Consider the following 18545-nt stretch of genomic DNA (forward strand, 5'->3'; position numbering starts at 1 on the left):
CTGATCTCCTGACCGATCTCAATTTACATGAAAACCAATTACAGTTGAGGCTGATGTGTCTCGTTCCAGAGCAAAAAACAAAAGCGATGCAAGGGAACGTATCAGGGTGAAAAGGCAGAATTCAAAGGATGATTGCCGAGATACAGAGCAGTGGATCATCTGAGGGTTTGTGTGCTTTGATAAGACTAACTGTCTCCATTTAGTCAAACTACAGCTTCTGCATAGGAAGGACTCTTTTCTGTTGGCAGAGATCACAGTTTGAAAATGGAGCTCAATCTGAAACACTTCTTTTTTCTCACTCATAATGATTCTGCTGTGATGAGTTGCAGTTACACAAGCAGTTTTAGAATGCAAAGATTTCCATTTTTCATGAATGTGATATTTCATGGCAGATGGCAAACAATCTTCTAAAAAGAGCAACACCTTGGAGATCTCAGGATGCAAGAAATGGCATTCAGTCTGGCTCAGTTCACCATAAATATATTGGAATCCTTTATAAAAGCTCCTCAACAAAGAAAATAAGAGGCACTGGCGAGACATTTTCAAAAAGCTCTTGAACATGAAATAGCACCTTTTATCCTTACACCTTGAGAGATTTTCCTCTACAGTGTGTTATTCCATAATACAATCTTCACCTCCTACACAAACACATACATTAAAACAAAACCAGACAGCAGAAGAGAGAAGCATTCACTTAAACAGCTTGTCTATAAAAAGGAAGCCTCCATGTTTGGCGTGATGTTCCCCCAGCAGGAAGGCAGGTGGGGTGGGCTGAGGTTTGGAGCGGTAGGGTTCAGGTCAGGGAGCAGAAAGGAGGAAATGAGTGGAGACAGGCTCTGCTCTCTGCGGTGAGCCTGTGACACTGCCTGGCCACCTGTCAGGCCCGGTTTGCTGCCTGTCAGGCAGCAGCCTGGGATGGGACAGGCAGGCAGGGGCTCAAACATGGAGACGAAGGATGGGGAGGGTGAGAAGGATGTATGAGAGACAGATGAACTGGTGTCTGCATTGCCATGTCAGGTCAGGAGGAGGCTATTAGTGGGACTTCAGAGGACACATGACTTTTACACAAACCATAGCAGCTGGTGTTGTGTAGTATTAGTGACAGGTGAGAGGAAGAACATGCATAATGGAGCTTAAAGTTTTTCGCTGGATTTACTACAAAATGTTTTTCGTCTCAACAGTGATGAGGCAGTGAATAAAAAGATGTATGAGCTATGACCTCTAGCAGGTTACCATCACAATGTATCACAGCCAGCAACTGAATCATTTATGTGTACAAACAAATATTATCTTATGCTTTTATCCTTTAACAATGAGATCTTAGATCTTAAAGTGAAGATTTATAGCACACTTTTATGTTACTGCATATACAAATTCAGTGTGCTTCACACAAGAGTATAAATACAAAAAAAACTACAAAAGCAAAAGGGCTGCACCTACAATAACAATGACTTTCATCGTCTATTGCCAGTTACTTTGTCTTATCAATAATCTTTAGGTCCATAAAATGTAAGAAAATAGCGATAAATGATAATCACACATTTCCAGAACCACAGGTGACATCTTCAAATTTGTCCAAACAACATTTCAAAATCCAAATATATTCTGTTTACCATCATGTAAAACAAAGAAAAGCTGGAAATTCTAACACATGAAAGGCTGAAAGACATATTTTTGTCATTTTTTTCTTCAAAAATGACAATTAATTGTTGAAGATGTATTTTCTGTCAATCAACTAATGAGTTAATCAACTGACTGTTGCAGCTACAGACTAGAAGTAGAACTACTATATATATATATGTGTGTGTGTCTATGGTAGTTTATGACACTTATAACTGATGTTTCTTCTTCTTCTTCTTTGCTGTTTTTGTTGTACATGGGTAAACAAGAGTATCATGAGTATAGTATCAGTTTGTAGAGGCTGATGATTTGCTGTTATATTCAATCAAACCTCCACCACGAAAAAATAAAAATTTCCCCACAAAAAAAAAAGAAAAACTTCTTAAAAGGAAATATTTTCATCATGAAAGTCGATTTTTCTTTCTCTAGACTGATCTTTCTTTTAGGAAAAACGAATAACTGCCCTTTTTGTTTTATAGAAGGGTTACACCATCAGGGAATAAACATGGTCTTTGGTTCTGTTTTGACCTGCTGCTTCTAAATACAGATGAATTGAAGTATTTTTTTAAACACTGTTGAAAGCATTACTTCTTCCTGCCCTACTGCCATGATGTGCAGGAAAGGAAATCTAGGAAATGTGTTAAGAGTCGACTCAAAAAGAGATTGCTATGTGTATGAGTAAACTGCAGCAGTCCCTCTTTTGGGTTGGGGTCGATATAGTCACTTCTCTTCATGGAAACCATCCATCTGGTCACCACAGGGAAGCCATAGTGTGAAAATCTGACATGTTATATCCTGTTGGAGGATTGCATTAATCCTCAAGTCATCCTCGAGTCGCTCTTCTCCACATACAGAAGATAAATACTGAACAGTCAAAACAATATGGCGCAGGAAAAAGGACATACACACATATTACACACACATAGAAACACACAGAGAAAAGAACAAACTCGTTACACTTGAGTGGGCATGTGCACACACTCGTCACACACTGGTACCATGGATGAAAGCTGATATCAGGCCCTGTTTTCAGCAAGGTGAGGTAGGGGACATACTGTCTGAGTTCTTTAACACCAAAGACTTGACAACAGCACTGGCTGAGAAGGAAGACAGCTTCTCCCCATACAGGCTTCAGCTCTCTCTCTCTCCTCCTTGCACACTATTCCACACACACTCGCACTCACCCACACGCGCACACACACAGAATCCCTGACCTCTGTGGTGTGAAATGGAGGGATGGGGAGGGAGGTGGGGGTGCAAAGTAAAGCAAGAGAGCTGTCAGAAGAATGCATCCAACACACCCTTGACAGGATGGAAGTTCAGAAGCTCGCCCTCATCATGCAGGCAGAGCACAAGGGGTGAACATCTCAATTCAAGCGATTCAGCAAGCAGAGCACAAATCAAGGCACATTCTCCATATGTCCGCTGCCTGAACTCAGTCGGCTGCTAACCGTAAACATGAAAATCTGTTCATCAGCGTTGATTGTGGAATATCCTGACCTTTGCTATTGTCCCCTTTTCTCATATTTTAATTTTGATGGTAGAGGATAAGAATATTGTTTTGAAGCTAACTCCAAATAAATACATGTCTGTGGGGTTTGTTTGTGCGTAAATGTTGAAAACATGGTCTACAGCAACGATAGACTGTTTAGTCATGATTAATGGTACCCAATCAGATTGCTGCGCAGTAGCCTTTCACCACCCAGGGGTGTCTATGGAAATCATTTTCATATCCTGAAATTGATACCCACTCTCTTCTCCGACTGCCTCTCTCTGTACATCTGACCTAATCAAGTATACGAGATGAATATGGGATGGTCATGTGATTATGTCTTGTCTCTTTCTGCATTGCAAAAGATTGCTAATCGGCAGTGAGTTATGGCAATAATAACCAAGCTTCCTTATAATAAGGTAATCAATTCAATCTACTGTCAATTGGCTCAGATTAATGCTCCATCTTTGTTCCCTATAGGGGGGGCATAATTGAAGGTTTCTGAGACTATTGACTTAGGTTGAGTAAACATCTGTTCTTTAATATTCTTTGTTGAGTGCATCCATTAATTATAATTGTGCCCAATTAACAGAGTACACATTCAGTGGAATATATCGGGATTCAGTTTGTTCTGTGATGAATGAGGTGTCAGCTTTCCCCTCAACATCAATCGCAATTATTTTTTTATTTCCGACTGTACTTCTTCCCACAGGCACTTCTTAATATTCTTCTTTTTAGAATCCAGTATAGCCCCTCTGAAGCAAGTGACCTCTGATCTTGCAGCAAAGGATGAAAATTTTATTGCCAAAACAATCACACAAACCACCTTTGACATTTGCACAACAGATGCCCATCGTTAAGCCCAAAGGAAAGTTTGGGAGCTGGATTTCCATTGAACACCCACATGCTTGGCCTTTTCTCTCCATGGAAATGCTTCAACACTGACCCTTCAAAGACCCTTTGTGGTTCTGTGGGTAGGGGTTGAGAAGACTTTGTAAAAGAGAGAAGAGGGAGAAAGATTAGAGCCTCTCTCTTTCTTTCAGAGTAATGCATCTCTCTCTCTCTGAGGGGAAGAAATCAGAGAAAGGGGTCAAGCAACGATATTGAACAGGGCTTCAGACAAGTCTGAATTTCAGGATATCTATGCTGACATGAAACCACCAAATTAAATTCAGTGCAATTGAATCCCCCTTTTCTCCACTCTAAACCCCTCTCTTTCAAAGCAGGCAGAAGGGAAAAATCAATAGTGTATGTATTGATATTAATGTTCAGCATTATGCGTCTAAATGAAATCATAGCAGCAGAGAGGAGCATAAGGCCTTTATTAACAACATGTGCTGAAATCAAATTACCATCTAGTTCTATCTCTCAGGTGGCTTTCCTCCAGGTAAACCAAACTGCTGCTGCTGCTGCTGCCGTGCATTGTTTACCTCCCTCTCAACTGGGCTCTGCTGGAAAGAAGAACCTGCTGCAGTAAACTTGTTGAAGTGGGAGTTAGCCCACCTGTTTCTTTCATTCATGTCCTTCTGGCTCCTTTTTTAAAATAGCAGTCCCACAATGCAATGCTATAGGCAGAGTGCATGAGGTCATCTGAAAGAAGCAAGGAGCGAAACGGCTCAGTATTGATGTTTTAATGCTTTATTCGTAATCTCTTCCACATTGTACTCATTGATATGTAGTTATATGCAAAGTAGCACTGACAGTGTGACCTGCTGCACAGAATCAATACATTAATTCACACAATATCGTACATCCAATTTAGACGACATATTCCTCAAGAGTTTTAAACATAGCATGCACATCACAGTCGCTTGCTCTGAATTAGTGAACTACAGCGAAAACAAGCAAATTCTCATTTGCCTATTTCTCTGTTCAACAAACCTCACGAAAATGAAGACAGCAATTGAGTGTCGCTGAGATGACAAAACATGCATTGCAAATGTAGTTTTTAGATTACTGCTGTAGCTCTTCTTGAAACGACACTAGTGCACAAGCTGCCAGTTATGTAAAAAGCCAGATAGGAGCTAAGGAGGCGTATTTAGTTAAAACAGGATGAAAGGAATGAAAATTTAACTAAATGGTAATTTAAGCAAAACAAAAAAAAAAAAAAGGATGTGCAACTTGGAAGTGTGTATGTGTCTCTTAACATGCACTGAAGTGTGAATGGGATAAACCCCATCTTCTCTGCATAAATACAAAGTCAATACATTTAGTGTATAAAGAATAGTGCCTGCTGGGCTAATTACACTTCAGAAAACTGTTGTTTAATTAAGGAGATATTATATTGGAGTCACGTCTGCTTGACTGACAGCTGAATATCAAACTTAGCTGTGAAAGTGTCTATTTACAACATGTTTATGGTCAGATACATTTTTGTAAACTGACATTTCAATCTTGTAGAAATCCACTGTAAATCCATTGTAAACTGTATCTTAAATAAAGTGGTTCTTCACAATAATTACATTCTTTAAGGAGCAAACTGGACCTTGATTAAAAATGTTAAGATGAATCCATGTCATTTATATGGTGGTGGATGAAGAGGCCTCTTCATTCTCCCTCAGATGGCCGACAGATTTGGTGCTTGGACCAGTATTTGCTGCTTATGAAGGAGGCTTTTCAATATTCAAATCAAATCAGAATGAAAGCATGAACTTGTCACGCCTGGACGCATTTAAATATTGAGTAGCCTTCCATCATTTCTTTCCTGGGGCCAGCTCTTGAGATGAAAGGTAAGAGAGTGGAAAGGCCATGCCTGGTCAAGCGATTTGAAAGTGCTGATATCTGCATCCCTTTGAAAATCAAATGCATTGCCTTTGTCATCGAGGGCTCCGTCTTTGATATTTCTTTCTTTTTGTCGCCATGATGCCCAGCCTTCAGCTGTTTTATGGGTAAAACGGCTCCAATATTAATGGTAACTGACTTTATTTTCACATCCATTTGATCCTAAGAGGCAGAAGCAAGACAGACACAAACCCCTGCAGTGCTTCTACAGAAAAGCAAATCTACTGTATGGTAACATAGTGAAGAAAAAGTGAAAGCGACACTCACAGTGTACTGTTGTCATGGCTGTGATGTCTCACACTGCATCTCCCAGTATTTAAGAGCGACTGTATCAACAAATTTAACAATTTACTTACATTGTTGTCACAGTGGCCACAAGGTATAATTAGTTATACAAGCAATATAGACATAAAGATGGATGTAAACCTAAAGAAATGTGTTTTAGTGATTTAGGGCCACTACGACCCTCCAGAACAGCTTTTTTATTTTTGAGTATTTGGGGATTTTATACCTATCAGAGTCAGCGTTAGAGTGATGGAAAGAAATGATTCTTCTGGGAGATATTCCATCATTTGGTGTTTTGATGGTGATGGTGGAGACTGCTGTCTAACATATCTCCCATAGGTGTTCAACTGGGAGGAGACCTGGTGATTGTGAAGACCATAGTATAAGATTCACATCATCTTCACACTGATCACACCATTCAGTATGGAAGCATCTGCATTTGTGACGTTTCTCCAGTTGTTTATTCGACCTTTTAATTTATTTTGCCAACTGTTTGTACATTTAGTGCTTACATACTTTGCAATAGATCTTATAAGCACATTTGGGTGCTAGCAAATCATAAAAGAGTCACTTACTGCAGTCTACTGCTAATAAAGTGTGGTCAGGCCTGACTGTCCTGAAGGATTAAACCATCTTTTTTGCATGTTTTAGTCATTTCCTATTATTATTAATGATGCATACATTACATATTCCAAAGCATACTATGATGTTTTATAGTTTTTGATTATTAGATTATTATATTTTTTTAATGTGTTTTTCTACCATCATAGCAACGAATTGGTGACTGTGCTTGGTGCTAGTTAGGTGGGGTATCGGAGCTTTGCAGACTGGAAAAATAAAAAAATGATCCACAATAGACTAAAAGGCTCTGAAGAGCTGAGGGGAGCTGCAGAGCTGGGAGGTAATTCTCTGTGGCTTCAGCACTATGAGCAACTCCTCTCACATTCATAATTATTTGATCCATGACTGATATTTAAATATTTATTAGTGCAACTTTAAGCTACAGTATATTTATGTAAAGAATTTTGAAAACAATTAGAAAAACCATGAAGCTATATGGTGCATATTGGTTCAAAGAAAATCATTTTAAAACTAACATTCAGTTCCTAATCCACACTCAAACCAATAAACTGAACTCTTAACTAATGAATGCCTATGTGAACAATATGAATATATGCAGGGGGACCTTAACACTACTATAGACAGTCTGTTTAACCTGTGATCATTAGCGTGGGATACTACTAGGGCTGTAGTCTGCTGGTCGACTGGTCGATTAGTTGGTCGATATGCTCTCGTCTGACTAAATTCTCATTGGTCAAATAATCTCTGTGTTACTTTCATAAGGAGAAAAGTGCTACATCAACAGCTTTCCAGGAGTAATCCATTATGTCCTGCGGCAGGAGGGACAGACTAACAAATTACCTGTGAAAATGGGGGTGTATTCAAAACACCCCCGTTGTTTTCACAACTTTGAACTCGCCCAACCTAATGGAGACTGCTGGATCTAACTGTAGTCAACTGTAGTTTACTGAATGTACTGAACGTTTACTGAATCTGTGTTTCTCCATAATGACATATCCATTCATTCAGAAATCGACAGCGTTTGGGAGTCTCCGAGCAACGCTGTTCCGGTATGTGAGTCAACTGGTAGCGTGGCTCCGTTAAGGAATATGTTTGCGTAGCGAGTGGGAAAGAGCGAGGGGCAGAGAAGTGACGGTGGATGCGAGCGGGGCAGAGGAAGAGGTTAGTAGTAAATTGTCAGTCTGGCAGTAAATGTACAGTACAGACTACAGTGTGTCAGTTAATAAATGCTAAAAAGTCACGTCTGTTGTTTCCCCAAATGCTGGGAAAAGTAAAGGGGGTTAGCTCCAAAGTTAGCAACAATGGGTTAGCCTAACCTGAAGACACAAAACAGAGAAATACAGAACAGAGAAATGTGTGGCTGCCGAGTTTACTGTGCACTCTGTCCCGTTACAAACCAATGTAATGATGTAAATAATGTTTTTTCAAAGAGTGTTGAAGCACATCAACTCCTCATCATGTCCGCCCCTCAGCACAGGTAGCTCTCTCTCCTACATCGTGTTTACTGTGTTGTTGTTTTTTAAGCTCATGTCTCGAGAGGCCCCTGGAGGCCCGAAACCCAGAGTATAAGCACAACCTGCATGCACCAACAAATAGTTTTAAAAATATTCGTATGAAATAAATACTCGTAAAAACCCACTATTTGTGCTTTACCAAATACCATAGTCGGATTTGGCTCTACCCCAAGTGTGTACCTTCAATACACTGGAGGTTTTCTAAACAACAGCATTGCTGTGGGCTGTTGTCAGGATTCAAACAAGTCAGATTTCACTTGGGGGGGAAAATTTAAGAAGACTTTTTGTTTTGCGGCTGTTTTCAGAAGATAAATGACAACCTGAATGATGACCACAAACACCAACAGACTGCAAAACAGTTTATGAAGAAGTTATCTAGAATATAAAATCTGTCCTGCTGCTAGAGCATCATTTTAGGATTGCCTGGAATACTGTTGCAGACAAGGATCCAGCATGACTCAGACCTTCCAGGGAGACTGCTCCATAATCAGAGGGCTTGCCAGTAATCATAACACACCATCTGGGATCTGGGTGCAATGATTTCTTTAATAGGGATGAAGAGGCTAACAGGGACAAGAAGCAACGGGTCTCCCTGCCAGGACACCGGTCCAGAGGAGGTCTCACCAAGTGCCAGTCCAGACCCATCAACTCACATGAATAATGCTGGAGAGTTGCCTGTGGTCATTGTCGTGGCAGGAGTGAGCAGCGAATAGTGTGTGCAGAAGTGTCTTTGAGTGTGTGCATGCATTTAAGTGTGTGCACTATATCAGCAGGTGTGAATATGGCCTGCATATGTGTATTAGGTGTGAGGAGTGATTAATTGGGGCCCCGGGTGACACTGGACGCTGAGACATATTGTCAAAGCTGTGAATCCTCACTGGAACAGACAAGACAACAGCTATTCTGAGCCATCAAACTGAACATGTCATGACTGACCATGCCACTGGGAATGGTCAGACACTGAGAAGACGCGTCTTTGTGTATCTCAGGGCCCAGCGTGGGCAGGCTCTCGCTGGGCCTGTGTCCACTCTGGTGCTATATTGATGCCCACCATCAAAACAACTATTCCTCCTGAGCTCAGGATTTGGCAGATCACTCCCCACGGCACTCCATGATCTACAGAGGTTTTGTCAAGCTATACCCTGCACTTTAGACACGCTGTCACAACTTCAGAGCTTAGCACCTTTCAGATGCTTAAGCGAAGTTAATAATCAGCTTTAGCGTGAGTTCAAGTGAAGTGTGATGTGGTTTCCCAGAATCGTCCATTAAACTTTAACAAGAAAAGATTGACAAATTTTATATTCACTTGAAAAATGAATACATTTGCATTAGAGGGACTTCAAGACCTTGAAATTGATAAGGTCTCTTCTAAGAATCATTAAGCAAGTTTCAAGAATTGTGAATCTGAGCAGTGAAATCCAATGAAAAATATCAAAGAAAGATTCCCTTTTCCACATAGCTTATAGATGAAGTTTTCATTAAATTTGTGTCTTTGAAAGTTCTTGTATATTATATTTGAATGTTTTATCAATATTTTTGGATTATAGGTTGAAATGTTTTGGCAAGAAGGCAAAAACCATTTTAGAAATAGATGCTCCCAAAATGTAGCAGAAGCTTTAATCACTTGTAATAAGCTGGACAGTTTTTGTTTTTTCATTTAATTACTATGAGATGGTATAAATAACTAATGGGGGAGGGGGGGGGGGGTGAAAAACACTACCAAAAACATTTACCCAACTGGTGAAAGCAGCTTGTCACATTATGGCAATCTTTAATTCATCAAAATCCTCAAATAAAGAGAACATAATCTGCATTCCTACCCGAAAAAAAATAAAAAGGGTTTCCAGGGACTGCTGTGCAACATTACCACCACTCTGACTCCATTTTCAGAAGTATAAAGCCTGCATTCTGTCCCAAAGGTATTGAAACCCTGCATAAAAGTGTTCTGTTATAATGCTGGCTTGCTGGCAGAATTAAAGTGTCTGGGTAGAGGAGACCTCTCAGACACTTTAAAGGTCTAGTGTGTAGGATTTAGTGTTATGCAGCAGTGAGGCTGCAGATGGCAACCAAATGAATACCCCTCCCCTCACCTTCCAAGCATGTAGGAGAACCTACGGTGGCCGTGAAACTCCAAAAAAACCAGAAAGGCCTTCTCTAGAGCCAGTGAAATGCAGTGTAAATGGAGCTCCACCGTTACTGAACCTGTCTGCTGCAGAGCAGCAGCGGACTACAACTCTGCAGCAGAGAGATTTCCTCCAGCAGGTCAGTTCTCCTGTTAGGTCCTGAAGTTAGAACTGTATTCATATGAAAATAAACCAAGTTAAACACATTATTATTATAATTTTTCTCTGGCCAGGGGATGTCATTGAGCTACTCCTGCCCTCCTGCCTCACACATCCACGCCCCACTCTCTCCTCTCAGCCTCTTACTTACTTTTTAGCATTTTTCAAAATTATGCAGTGGGTGGAGTAAGGATCAGACATGGGGATGAAGTTACACTTTAAAGTCTGTGTAAAGCAATAATAAATGTGTTTTCAGGTTGTCACACCATAGAAAAATGTGTAATTAACCACCCAGTCAAATTTGAATGAAAATGAATGAAAATCTCCAAGTATATAAAATAGGTTTCAAAATCCTGGAAAAATAAGCAGTATTCTCTGCTCTGAAAGTCTGGGGGTGTGTCCGCTGTAGGCACTGACAGCACAGCCTAACTGAACAGCGTCTGAGTTGACAACACTCACACCACACTCCTGTATAAAAATACACAATTTAAAATAGGTGTAAGACAAGTAACATGGTTTATTTCCACTGTTTAGTTCTGAACATATTTTCTATGTAATGTGGAGTAAAAATGTAACTGAAATGACTAGTTAACACCAGTCATTGTTATGTTGAACGATCATCTTTTTCAATGGACTATGGGGCACATAACGTTACTCACTTGGCAGCTTTATTGTGGCAATCACCCTTGGAGCAAAAGCCTCTCACGTCATACATTTTGGTGAAGTGCTGCCCAGCAAATGCTCTCTCTCTGGCCGGGGACCTCCCAGCTGCAAAGCTGGTGCTGAAGCTGAAGTCACTGGTGGCTCCACCTGTCAACGGATGCAGCAGCTGAGTTTAAAATAACTCCTTGAGTACTAAGGTTGACCGAAAAATGTCCCCATTCACCAGTAACAGCAGGTTATCCAAAGTGAATCCCACTTGTCTCTGATAAAAGTTTGTAAAACTACCCGGTGTAAAAATAGTGACTATAAGTATGTGCGCTCTAGTGTTTATAGAGTGGGGGAGGGGTCATGCTAGTTACCCCTCTATGTCATAGAGCCACCATGTCAGGCCCGCCCAAATAATCCTGAACCCAGAAATGGTGAAAAACACTTTAACGCTCTGACTCCACAATTCAGTTCTACATAGTTCACAGTCTTTTCACGTTTTCAGTTTTGTTTTTAAATGATCAATTGTTTTTGTCTTGTTTTTTATGAATACAGATGGGGATTATTGATGTATATGTATTTGTATTTTCTACAGAGGTTCTGCACATGATGAGTTTACATATGTGCATCTTCTTGTTATTGTGTAAATAAATTGGTCACTTATCTGGTTGTTGCAATAACAGAATGTGATGTATTTCTTCTTATGACTTAATCTTCTTTACTACTATTTTTCTTACTATTATTTGTCTTTTTGATGCTGTTTTGATGATTTGTATCAGCTGGTTGTTAATCACCAGCAGGTCCATGGCTGCTGTTTAATAGGGGTCACACCCACATATGTCTCAGAAATGCTGAGGAAAGCCTAGGGCTGAAACGCGTCAGTTTCCTTCTGCTGCTGTGCATTACTAAAAGTGTTACATACTTATCTGTGAGTGCTGATGACTTCATTTGCTATTTTTGGATACATTCAGCACACACTGTACTCTTGCCGAATGAGGAGAGAATCGATATGCCGTTGGCTCCGCGAACAGGATTTAGCTCCAATTAGATTCAATTTCCAGGTGTCATGCTTAAGATTATTTTTCATTTGACGGAGTTGGGGTGTGAGAATGTCATAAGCACAGATGGCAAGTGAAGGAGATGGACAACACAGGGCACAACCTTGGTATTATCTCCTGCAGTAACTGGATTGAGGAACTGTGTTGAAATTTGAGGTTGTTGAGATTGATTTTGTCCTCCAGAGAAAAGTTCAAAGAGGGGACAAGTTTTCTTTTCATTTAAGTCAAACCACAGTGTTTGAGGGGAACGGTGGTATCTGTGCGTATAAACCAAACTATTTGCGCTGACAGCTGATGATTTTATATCTTCACATCTCACTCAGTCTCCATCCATCGCACCACCACACAGTTTCTATTACTTTTCCTCTCTTCAGGCACTTTGGCTTTCGCTTGCTATCGCCTGCGCAGAAACGGCAGAATACAATCATTCAATTTCTTTTCTTTTTTTTTTTCTTTTTTTTTTGCCTTGGGTGAACACTCCTATTCCCTGTATGGATGGAGACCATTACAGATCAGACAGCGCACAGGGGAATGTGTCACACTGGATCGTCAGCACAGAAAGTCACAGGTGGGCACATGACAAGTCATTAAGTGTCAGCTCTGTCCCCATGTAGGAGGGAGTGCCCTGGGTCAAATGGAGACAGTGACTGTAGAAGTGTAGCAGAGACAGACAGCGATCATAACAGGCCTAATGGGCAGGACTAATGGTGCAATGGGCTCCAATTACAGGCCTCTCTGACAGCTGCTCACCACCACTCTGGCTTCACCTGCACTGGGAGCGCACAGCAACCAACGGCCAGCCAGTTGAGGACATTGTTAGCTCACATAGAGTTGCCTGCCTGGACTCCCTGCTGGAAACAATGGTCCACTGCACACAATTTAAAGGCCTCACTGTGCATGGAGGAATTTTGCTTCATGAGCGAGGGGACTTTATTCTTTATCTGTGGTTGACGTTCTGTGAGAGAGGTAATATTTCAACCCAGTATCATGGCAGTTTGTGAAATACTCACGAAATTTAATCTATAGATTCACGTACAAGGACACGAATTTCCCATTTTTTTCATAACAGTCGGCATGACTTTCAAACTAATGTATTTCACTTGCAAGAATCTTTCATGCTTGCACCACATATGACGCTGTGAGCATTAGTCTGGTGGGACTTGCTGCCGGGAAATATTTTCCTCATTGTCACCGTCTTAAGGTTTTAATGATATTTTTAAGATTTCTGAATACAAAAACACAAAAGTGTCCTTGATAACTCAACAATACGATTACATTACATTACGGTTAGCCTACATTACCCATGATCCTCAGCCATCATTACTATGGAGATGAAGACAGTCTGCTTTGTTACACATTACAAAACCTTTATTTATTGAGGCTTAGTGAGTTCCGTCAGGAGGACTATCTTTTGCATGCCAGGCATAATTTTATTGCTTGTACCTCCTTGTCATTCTCATTTCTCACGCATGCTCAATCATTTCCTAGCTGTCAATGCACAGGTGCGTAGTTTGACTTTCAGCTTTCACCAGCTGAACACTTCTACCCAATAGCACGGCGACACATTTTCATTGTTAGTCTATCATCTGGTTGCTGTCTTTTTAAATATGTCTCTTTCTCTCTGCTTTGGTCTGGCATGCTGCTGTTGTGTGTGCCCCTCCATGTCCCCATCTCCACCCAGGCTCCACAGGATCGCTGGTACCATCACTTCATCAGCTATCAGCCTCATCTCAAGTCATCTACCAACACCACCACCAGTGTCTGGACTCCATGCGGGGCTCTATCTCATGGCTGCCTCAGGGATGATGTCCTTGTTGAGTCCAAGCACATCTATCTGTATAATAAACATTATCTTTTCTCATTAAATGGTCTCTACTGATTGAACTATTTCACCTACTATTTAGTTTTAATTACTGAATTTATTCCAAACAGATCTACCTATCTATCTATCTATGTTTGGAATATGTCCAGGGGTCTCATTTTGAGATTTCTTTGTTGTACAATGACATTTCTTCTTAAATTGTGAAAAAAGCAAAATCTCATAACAGTCAATTAAAATAACGACATTAGTAATATTTCGTATGCAGTATGCACACAATAACCAAACTTTTTCTGGTTATGTCAGGATACTGCATCCTTGAAGCCCCTTTGACCCTCTGGCTCAGGTGACGTCACAGAGCTCACAGGCTATAAACAACAAATTACAAACAACGTAACCGGCTGCCATCACTTTATTGGCTGAGGACCTTCAGTTGTGGGGCTACAATTTAATAAACATCCAGAACACAATATGCGTAATTAAGATACAAATGTATCTCTTACATAACAAGGATCCACGGTCATATTTATACAGTATATTAGTATATGATTTGTCTCTTTGTGTAATCATGTGCAAATAAGTAAAAGCAAGCAGCATGACTGAATTATATGTGCATGAACTTTACTTTTATTATTTACTATTGTGAACTTTATTATCCCGCTTTACCTATGTAGCCCACCTATTCCTAGTCTAGTCAGGGAAGGGCCCTGAGTTCTTTAAATCAGCTTACTTAATGTACAATAAGTACTACTTAGATGTTACTCTGTTTCTCTTTTGTTTATATATACTTTTGTATTTGTCTTGGGTTCCTATATTCACTAATAATGAACTGTATTACACTTATTAGGCTCACTTTTATTAAACCCTTGTATTAAATCTATGCACTGTAATCTACCTGATGAATTAGACTACTGTAATAAAATAGGTGTATCACTCCTTTAAACAAAACTGTCACTGATATCCACTGTTAAATACCTCTAGTTAAAGAAATAACCAAACATCACACTGGAAGTTGTTTGAGAAATAATGAACTTCTATTATTTACTTTTGCAAATTTCCCATACAAACAATAAGATAATATTTAGTCTCTTTCAATAACTGACTTATGGCAATAACTCTCTTCAAATGTAAAACAAGGCACTCACAGTGAAATTTAGATTAGCTCTGGTTTAAATTCATACCCAAGTTTGTGGGCCCACATTCACCAAACACATACACACGACACACAAGCCGGCAGGTATTCAAATAAAATGAAATAAACCCCGTTGCAAGCCTGATTGAATGCATGGGAACGGAGAGGTCCAAAACTATTTGGCCACTTCACTCAAAAGAGCATCAAATAAAATGTGGTACCTTAGTCATGAAGCTTGACTCCAATCAGCAGTTTAAACCAGCCTCACGGTCTCCGGGAAGGAACAGGATACACACTGAAGTCCAAAGATGGCGGGTCCGGACCATGTAGTGAAAAGTCTCTCTGAGCGTTGACTTAGTGGCTCATGGCGCTGTCCGATAAATCCTCAGGGTTTCCACGTCGAAAAAGATTAACTAAAGCCTTTAGCATAAACTGGGTTAGCTACACAGTGGCTATAAGTCCATTAACTGTGCTAATGAATGCTAATAAACACACGTTCGGCTAATGAGCTAATAAACAAACAAACGTGAACAACTGTACATCAAACTTCGAGTAGAAGTATCTCTAGCTGCTAGCAGAAAATATGTAGCATGTAGCATGTAGCCTGGCCTAGACTGTCGGGTAGATAATCTCTGACACCAGCTACACATTTGTTTGTAAACACTGCGCATACAGTGCTACTCAGTCTGTCAAGTTACACAATTTCACTCACACTCTACTTCCCCTCTCTCTCTCTCTCTCTTTACATACACCTGTGTGATCCCACCCACCTCAACCATGGATGTATTACAAGAGCTGGAAACCGGACGAAAAATGGCGCCCATTCAGTCCTAAAGGAATTGCTCGCCTGGCGCATACGCCAAAAAAGTTTCTAGCTTCCGGGTTTGCTTTCGCGTTGTGCGGCCCACTGAATGCGCGCAGTAGTGTTTCCCCCGCTGGCCCTGCCCGCGAGCTCCCGCGCGGCTCATAGACTTTACATTGTGATGACGTCACGGATTTTTAAATCGCTTTTCTCGGCTTGAGGAACGTTTTACAAACATAAAACCTCCATGGATCAAAGGTTTATCATAGAAAGAGTCATAATCGACGTTGTTTGCAGTTCGAGGCGTCCTGTCAACAGTTTTACAGGAGACTCTTTTACAATGGTGGTCTATGGGGAAAATCCTTTTTGGGCCGCAGGGGGATTTTTCGCTGCAATACCGCGAGTGGCCACTGGGAAAAAATGGCTGCAAGGCTGAGCAGCAGCGCCCTATCCAGCTCTTATTATACATCCATGACTTCAACTAATGAAAGACCAGTATTAAACTCTCTCTGGAATTCTACTTCCTTTTACTCTTTCCATGAACTCTTCAAAATAAAACAAATATTTATAACTATACATCTGTATATTTTTAAACTTATTTATTCTACTGAACCTTTTAATCTTTATCTAAAAGAAAATCTACTATTTACACAACCCTGGAGATTTTTTTGTGTCTTCATGATTCTTGGTTTTGGGATTATCTATCAGCATGACATACACTAGTCCATTAAATCAGAATCAGAATCAGTTTTATTAGCCAATGCAAGCATACAAAGAATGTGTCTCATGTTTGCTCCCAAAAAACACAACACGGAAGAATAAAAATAGACAACAGTAAGGTAATAATAATGATAATGAAATAAACAAAGTAATATCAATATTAAAATTAAATTGAAATTTTAAATCTATTTACAGAATGGAATAGTAAAAGTTTTGAAATGGGATATAAAACTTGAAATGAAATGTTGACTGTACAAAGGAAATATGGACAAAGAAATGAATTGTATTAAATATATGACAATGACAAGAGCAAAAATTAAATGTGACATGTCGCTACATAATTAAATTATGTAGCTGCAGAGGTTGAATGCAATGAACAATCTAAAGTCCAGTTTGATGAAATATATGAAAGTGACGTGCAGGGATTGAATGAGGGATGTAAAATGTAAAGTCCAGTTAGATAACACCGACCTCAACCCATTTATGAGGCCATGGTACAAAATTTCAAAGGCAAAGGCAGGTTAGGGTTAAGGAAGGGCATTGTGTTATGGGTGGACTTTTTGCATTCATCTCCGTTTTAGGATGTCTGCCGTGGGTGGGCTTCATTCCATTTCAAATTGCCGCCAGTCGGCGGCAATCACAACCATCCAAATCCAAACACCACTATCTCTGTTGTGTGTGAAGTGGGGACTCCATGAGCACACACAAAATCTTAATCAGTTTGAAATGAATTCAATAATTAAAAGTAAACAGTAGATATAATAGTAAATAAAAGTTTTGTAACGGGTAACGAAGCAGACTGTCTTCGTCTCCATAGCAACGGTGGCTGAGGAACATGGGTAATGTAGCCATGTGCTATCCAAAACGGACAAAAAAAACTTGATTTCTCAGTATCAAAGGAGAAATAATTCAAACGGATGGCCATGACATTCATCTATCATATTGTTGAATTATCAAGGACACTTGCATATTTTTCTGTAGAGAAATGTTGAGGATGTCATTAAAAGACACAGGAATTGACAGTGAGGAAAATACTCCAGGTCCTCCGGTCCACCCACCAGACTGATGCTCAGTGTCGTACGTGGTGCAGACACGAAAGATACTTGATACTTGATATTGACATGCATAAGTTTGAAAGTTGTGCTGAGTGTTTTGAAAAAAATGCACATGAATCTATAGATTAAATTTCACGACTGTTTCACAAACTGCCATGATACTGGATTGAATATTTGGTCACAAGTCACTTTTTCTCTTCGGCTGTTTAAATTTTGTTTGTGTTGAGAGAAGATTGTATTGTTTCCTGCCCCTTCTGTTCCTTACTGAACAATGCTGAATTCAGAGGCATGTCATTATTTAGCTTATCACTAATGTCAATACGTCTGGAGACAGCTGAGTTTGGAGCCATCAGTTGACAGCTGCAATACATCACTGGATATAATTTTCCCAGAGTTCTAATCAAAATATTAATTGTGCTGCTGTGCCGGGCTCCACGGCTTCAATCCATCTGTGAGGAGTATATTAAATAAAGGGTAGGTCCTTCCTCAGGAAACCCCGCCCGCTAATGTTCCCCAGCATTATGCACACACATTTGTCTTCAAGGAGGGCAGCTTGTCCTGCTAGTGAATTACTCTCCAGCGCTTAAAGAATATTCATTCACTTACTGCCGGAGCAACCTGTCTGCTTCCTGCCCTTCTAAATGGCTGCGGATCATTATCAGTGATAGAGAGGCTTTTTTTTCCCTCTCTATGTCTTGGCAAGTGCTTTGCTTACAGTATCTAAACAGCCTAGCTCAGCATTTGTGTTGATGGAT

The 18545-nt window shown here is 40.2% G+C and overlaps 2 long non-coding RNA genes across 2 annotated transcripts; both read right to left on the reverse strand.

Moving 5' to 3' along the window:
- Positions 1–464: 464 nt before the first annotated feature.
- On the reverse strand, positions 465–7490 carry LOC122981467. The gene is made up of 2 exons (XR_006403245.1): positions 4465–7490; positions 465–4102 (listed from the first exon to the last, which is right to left on the reverse strand). It is a non-coding gene; the product is annotated as an uncharacterized LOC122981467 (long non-coding RNA).
- A 6122-nt stretch (positions 7491–13612) lies between these two features.
- On the reverse strand, positions 13613–16239 carry LOC122981466. Its single transcript, XR_006403244.1, has 2 exons — positions 15435–16239; positions 13613–14096 (listed from the first exon to the last, which is right to left on the reverse strand). It is a non-coding gene; the product is annotated as an uncharacterized LOC122981466 (long non-coding RNA).
- Between the last annotated feature and the right edge of the window lie 2306 nt (positions 16240–18545).

The sequence above is a fragment of the Thunnus albacares genome, chromosome 4 (genome assembly GCF_914725855.1).
Source record: "Thunnus albacares chromosome 4, fThuAlb1.1, whole genome shotgun sequence".
In the NCBI taxonomy this organism is placed as follows: domain Eukaryota; kingdom Metazoa; phylum Chordata; class Actinopteri; order Scombriformes; family Scombridae; genus Thunnus; species Thunnus albacares.